Below are 7,428 nucleotides of genomic sequence, written 5' to 3'. Positions count from 1 at the left end.
TAACAAGAAGTTGGACAGGTGTACCTAATAAAGTGGCCGGTGAGTGTATATTCAGCTGTGATTCTGCAAGGAGTTTGTATGTTCTGCCCATGTTTTTGTGGGTTTCCTCTGGGTTCTCGGGTTTCCTGCCACACTCCTGAATCTAGATTGTGAGCCACAAGGGGGACAGTGCCGATAATGTCTGTAAAGCGCTGTGAAATTAATAGCGCTATATAAGTGAGTTAAATAAATTCTTGCTTGTATAACATGACATGAAAGGCCAGTGATTTACTCCGATGGTCACGGGGACAGAAAACAGCAATTGAGACCAACAGGGATCAATTGAGACCAACAGGGATCACCTGAGACCATTTTTTAAATGCATCAATGCTGGCCCTGGTCACCATTTCACAGAATTACCAACGCAGGACACTAGAGACTGGAGCTAGTAGAACAGCATTAGGGACAGGTGCAGAATATTTATTATGCTTACTTAATATAACGTCATATTCCACAGCATTTACAGATCTTGTCAGAACTCCAGCCGTCCACAACATAAACAGATGGGGCACAAAAATGGAGCTACAGACCCGACCGCTTAACTATAGCACAAAAGACACAGTATGGGATGCTTCTCTACAGCACAGATATTATCACAGCATAAATGGATATGATAATACACAGCCTGGGCACTGTTATTACAGGACTGTCTATTATACAGGTCAGATTGTCAGTACCATAGTGCTACAGCAAGGGCAGGCACTGTTATTACAGGAATGAGCATGATCACACAGGGCAGATTGAATGTACAACACAGATAATTGCATTACACAGCAGTGTGTAAATCACAAAGGACAAGTTCTTACAGGACAATAGCAGAACAAGGAACACACAGGACAGGGAGGGAGTGTTATTACAGGACGAGTCATGGTATTATACAGGTCAGGTACTGCCATTACACATCACAGGGACACCAGTGGTGCTGGAGTGGCAGCTAACCCCCCACATCATAGCAGGAGCCTTGGCTGTAACTCACCCCACATAGTGGAGATGGTCACCAAACTGGTCAGTGCCAGAAGGGGCCACATTACATTATATTCATCCTCTGGATCAACAGACTGTCACCAACAACCCCGCTCCTTCCATACCTGCCATTTCACAGACAGGGCTTCCTGTAAGATGCTGCAATGCAGATAGGAGCCATGGCAGTAACTACTCCACACAGTGGAGACAGCCACCAGGGTGGTCAGTGCCAGGAGAATGGAACACATTACAGTATCTGTCCTGTGGATTAACAAACTCTGCTCTGCACCTCCGCCATTTCACACAGACAGGACCAGGGTTTCCTGCGAGGTGCTGTAGTGCTGACTACGTCTTATGTATTATCTAATAGGTACATGATGATGTGACAGTCATGCAGTTATACAGACATTACATAAGACGTACAGTCTGTGACTCATAGAGTAATAAGCTACCGGTGGGGTAAGGTGCTTGAGGGCACTTAAATTCCGAGGAGGGAGCCAGATTTGAGTAGGTAGCGCATGCGCTGTGGTCTACAAGGTGCCAATAGCGCCATCAAACTGGATATTGGCAGCATATTCAGACTCGATAGCTGGAGCCGGGGCGGAGGATGCATAAACACAGAAGAGGATTTGCAGCCCGGTTACCCAGGACGCAGTGGCATTCACATAGCGACCAAGACGACAAGTGTGCCCCCCTCTACCTAAAGCTGTTTCGAGCAGGTCCCTACCCTTCCAGGGTTTTAGTATGTTGGCATAATATATGGGAAAGGGCTTCCTTTTCGCTGGTCATTGCACTTTATAGTTGACCGCTCACACCTTTTCCACCACCCTATAGGAAACCTGCACTTGGGTAAAGAACTTACTCTCCACTGTGGGCACTAACACAAGTACCCAATACCCAAGCTTAAATTGTCTCACTCGAGCCAATTGATTATACCGCCTGGATTTTTTCTCTTTGACCTTGAGGAGCTGCTGTCTTACAGGTCCCAAGACACAACAGATCATAAAAGGTCTGGACAATTTTGGAAAATGATTATTAGCTCCCGCCTCTTGGGAAACACCATTTCATCCAATTACATTTTCCAGAGTACCTTTTTACAGTAAAGTTCCTGAGATGGGCAGTCCCAAAGTTGTCCTTGGATCCCTTCAAGTCAGAACTATTGGCTTCAGGAAATGCTTACTCATCCTTTCTGTCCAGTAAAGTGGATGAAAAGTCTCCATTTACATGGGACCTTGTTACCATATTCAATTCCTGGCGGCGTACTGGATGCTGGACCTTCAGCCCATGAGTCCCACAACCAAGGAAAATCTAGACCGATAACAATTGCATGCAACAAGTCCTTGACCACTCTCACTTGGTGGGACATGAAACCAGTCTGTGCGTATGTTGAGCTGGGCAATGGGATAGTTCTTGACATGTCCATAGATTTACCTTACCTCCACCCCCTTCCCAGGGACTAGCACATGTGGAAGTGTGGCCGCTATCCGGGCTACCAAACTCCTGAGTCCAGATATCCCGTTACCTGGCATTCCTGAAGCCCCTCGCCAGGATAAGGAACAGCTCTGCCGGCAGGGTAGAGGAAGGAGTATCGCCGGCCTACGGAACAATCCATTGGTCCCGATACCTGCGGACAATGGGCTATGACTCAGGGCACGACACCTCCAACAGAAAATGGTACGAGATGTACCTCTTGCAGCCATTTTTGCACCAGGTGTAAGAGGTCGAAAATCTAGGACCAAGGCACCTTGTCTCTTTAGTAATGCATGAGGTGTGCCCAATGCAACATGACTTCCGAGGTTACGCCCAAAAGTGCCATAATCTGAGCGTTCAGCTTGCCGTAGTCCTTCGATCTTGCAGGGCAAGATCATAGCACGCTTTCTGCAACTTTCCTTTAAGGTATGGAATCAAGGCCTCTGCCCATTGCTTTGGGAGCAGTATCTCCCTGTCTGCCACTCTCTCAAAACAGTCAGGAAAGCCTTGAGGTCGTCCTCCAGAGACATTTTCTGAAAGACCTGCTGTACTGTTCTCCCACGGATACTTTCACTTTGGCTGGTGGAAAGTGCAGTCTCCCTCGCCCAGATAGCTTCTGTAAGGAGAGCCATTTGAGGTTGCAGCTGCTGCTGTAATTAATGTTTATGCTGCTGCACCTGAATCAATTGCTTAAAGGGAACCTGTCACCCCCAAAATCGATGGTGAGGTAAGCTCACCGTCATCAGGGGCTTATCTACAGCATTCTGTAATGCTGTAGATAAGCCCTGATGTTACCTGAAAGAGGAGAAAAAGACATTAGATTATACTCACCCAGGGGTGGTCCTGCTCCGATGGGCATCGCGGTCCGGGGCCTCCTATCTTCATTCCATGACGTCCTCTTCTGGTCTTCACACCGCGGCTCCGGCGCAGGCGTACTTTGTCTGAGAGAGGCCCGGACGCCTGCGCACTGCAGTACTTTGCTCTGCCCTCAACAGGGCAGACAAAGTACGCCTGCGCCGAAGCCACAGCGTGAAGACCAGAAGAGGACATCATGGAATGAAGATAGAAGGCGCCGGAGCGGACCTGAGACGCCCATCAGACTGGACCGGGACCGCCCCTGGGTGAGTATAATCTAACCTCTTTTTCTCATCTTTCAGGTTACATCGGGGGCTTATCTACAGCATGCTGTAGATAAGCCCCTGATGACAGTGAGCTTACCTCATCATTGATTTTGGGGGTGAGAGGTTCCCTTTAAACTCATCCATGCTTTCAGACTTATCAATGCTGTAGCTGCTTTTACTTAGGACATTTAGGCCATGTGCACACGTTCAGTATTTTTCGCGTTTTTTCGCTATAAAAACGTGATAAAAACGCTAAAAAACGCTTACATATGCCTCCTATTATTTACAGTGTATTCCGCATTTCTTGTGCAAATGTTGCATTTTTTTCCGCGAAAAAATCGCATCGCGGAAAAAAAAGCAACATGTTCATTAAAAATGCGGAATTGCAGGGATTCCACACACCTAGGAGTGCATTGATCTGCTTACTTCCCGCACGGGGCTGTGCACACCATGCGGGAAGTAAGCAGATCATGTGCGGTTGGTACCCAGGGTGGAGGAGAGGAGACTCTCCTCCACGGACTGGGCACCATATAATTGGTAAAAAAAAAAAAAAAGAATTAAAATAAAAAAATAGTGATTTTCTCACCTTCGATGGCCCTGGAGGCATGCTGCCGCTTCCGTTCCTTTAGATGGTCTGTGTTCAGGACCTGCGATGACGTCGCGGCCTTGTGATTGGTCGCGTGACCGCTCAGCGACCAATCACAAGCCGCGACATCATCGAAGGTCCTGAACACACACAGCATCTATAGGAATGGACGCCTGCAGGTGAGTATAACCATTTTTTTTTATTATTTTTAAACATTCTATCTTTTACTATTGATGCTGCATAGGCTGCATCTATAGTAAAAAGTTGGTCACACTTGTCAAACACTATGTTTGACAAGTGTGACCAACCTGTCAATCAGTTTTCCAAGCGATGCTACAGATCGCTTGGAAAACTTTAGCATTCTGCAAGCTAATTACGCTTGCAAAATGCTAAAAAAAAAAAAAAAAAACGGGAAAAAAAACGGGAAAAAAACGCAAAAAAAAATAATGCGGATTTCTTGCAGAAAATTTCCGGTTTTCTTCAGGAAATTTCTGCAAGAAATCCTGACATGTGCACATACCCTTACACTGTAATCACCTATGCTGTTTGGGACTGTGCACCGCATTCAAATACCAACTGAAAGGATTTATGCTCAGCAGTAGGCAGCAGTCACAAAGGCACTGGATTCTTGTGTCAAAACAATGTGGAGTTTATTTCCACAGATTGCACATCACCGAAAAACAAAACCATAAACACAAAATCACTAGCCTTATACAGATGCCAACTAAACAAAATAGACCCTGGCTATTCATACACGGCTGAGTTAGTCCCTTTTCAGTCAAACAAAACAGCAATTGTCCATAGTAACCATTAATACTTGCCGTTTTTGTGCACATGGCCTGTGCAGTCACGCTCTCCAAGCTCCAAAACAATCCACTCTGGTCAGCTTAAGGCTATGTGCACAAGCTGCGGATTACTCTGTGGATTTTTCCGGACTGATTTTGGTAAATCCACAGGTAAACGGCACTGCGGATTTCCTGCGGAATTACCTCGATTTTTTTGTGGATTCCACCTGCAGTTATACAACTGCGGATTCCTATTATGGAGCAGGTGTAAACCGCTGCGGAATCCGCACAAAGAATTGACCATGCTGCGGAATAAACGCTACGTTTCCGCACGTTTTTTTCCGCAGCATGTGCACTGCGGATTTTGCTTTCCATAGGTTTACATGGTACTGTAAACTCAATGATAACTGCTGCGAATCCGCAGCGGCCAATCCGCTGCGGATCCGCAGAAAAATCTGCAACGTGTGTACATCACCTTAGTAAGTTAGCTGGGTAAGGGTAACACGGAGCATGGTTATATGCAGCGCTAGCCAGTTGCATCTAATCAGAACCTGTCCTGTAGAGGTAGGACTTAAAATGCTCCGTCTTTGCTACACTATAATATTAATATATATATATATTATACACACATATACAATTTTTTTTAAATGACCAATGTGAAGTGTTGTGAGGTCTTTGAATCAACTACTGAAATGTATTTCCACTACAAGCTAGAGAATTTAGCTTAAAGGGAACCGGATATCTTAGAAAATGCAATTTAATTGCAGATATAGGGTTAATCTATGCCTTGCTGGAAACGTGGCTGCAGGGAGCAAATAATGCCAATTGTAAACTGAGTGTCGTTACAAACCCCTATTGAAGATGCAGCTCTCCTCTCACAGGACTGTCAAGCTCTGTTCTCCACTTTCCCCACACTGTCTGCTGTGAGATGAAAGCTGGAGGTGTTTGTAATGCCACTCAGCTCTGCTTTACTTTACACAGTAGCTGCAGAGATCACAGAAGCACTGTCTATCTCTCGAGATTAAGCATGGTCGTGTGCTGTGGCGTATTATTTTTTTGCCCCTTAATGAGGACTCCTGCAGATTCTTAGTTTGCAGCAGTTTTTCACACCTACCTAAAACTTTTGCACAGTACTGTATGTAATGTATATTTTATGGCACATACAAGATGAGATGCAGTTATAAGAATACAAGGGACCATCACAACTTATGAATAAAGCCTACAGGATAAAATCATCATACAACTCATACTTCTTAAACAAAATGGGAGCCTATGTTGTGCTACTGTCTATTGGAGTAAGCTTATGCTTAACATTTTCGTTCATGAAGTAGGGTTTTGTCTATGCCTATGTAAACAGAATTTTTTTTATGGTATAAACCTTCACAGTGAATAAGGAAAAAATACTACAGAATAATTAATATACAACATTACATGCGGCAAATTGCCCTTAGATCGCCTACATTTTACAATTTGACTACTTTTATTAGTTGTACACCTTTGAGAAATATTGCCAAAAAGTGAAATAACCAAACTAGGATTTCGGGTTTGCACCATTTTCTTCAGTATTTATAACTAAGGCACATGAAAACTGAAGAGGAACGTTCTTGAGAACCACTCAGCACGCCAATCCTTAGGGGTAACTAAATTAGTCACCAAATTCTAGCAATGTAAAAACCTAAGCATGCCAGGAACCACGGTGCTTGAACTGACTATAACAAGCTGAAGACATGCACAAGGATTTTGAATAGATTATTTTAGATTTCTGATATTTATACTTTGCAAACTTTAAATCACAAAATTACATGAAGGTAAATACTGACAATAGATAAAATTATATAGTACCAAAAATTAAAACGATGAAAATAAAGATCATATTTTCTTCTGAAGGCAACTCTGTAAACTGAATTTACCCTTGGTATTGTGTATATGTCAATTTACTGAAAAAAACAAAACAAAAAGGGGGGCATTCAAATGTTTTCAATGGATGTCAGAAGTCCTCCAATGTCAAAAAAGGCACTGGATGTGACCATAAGCAAATAAGTCGATGGAGTCACCTGCTTGGAACCTTCTTTTAGCTCTAAGGCTATGTGCACACGTACGAAATGTGGTGCAGAATTTTCTGCACAAAATCCGCATCTCCTGGCAGAATCCGCAGTTGCGGATTTGCTGCGGTTTTTATGCGGATTTTGTGTGAATTTGCCGCGGAATTGATGCGGATTTTCTGCAGTTTTTGCCACTGCGGATTTCTATCATGGAAGGGTGCAGAAACGCTGCAGATCCGCACAAAAGAAGTGACATGCACTTCTTTTAAATCCGCAGCAATTCCGCACCATGTGCACAGCTTTTTTTTTTTTTACATTGATTTACATTGTACGGTAAATCACAGTGCGGATCTGCAGCGTTTGTTTAGTCAAAGTAAGGCTGGTTTCACACAAGCATGTTTTGTGACCCGAATATGGACCTC

The sequence above is a fragment of the Ranitomeya variabilis genome, chromosome 3, assembly GCF_051348905.1.
Source record: "Ranitomeya variabilis isolate aRanVar5 chromosome 3, aRanVar5.hap1, whole genome shotgun sequence".
In the NCBI taxonomy this organism is placed as follows: domain Eukaryota; kingdom Metazoa; phylum Chordata; class Amphibia; order Anura; family Dendrobatidae; genus Ranitomeya; species Ranitomeya variabilis.
This window is presented reverse-complemented; position numbering follows the sequence as displayed.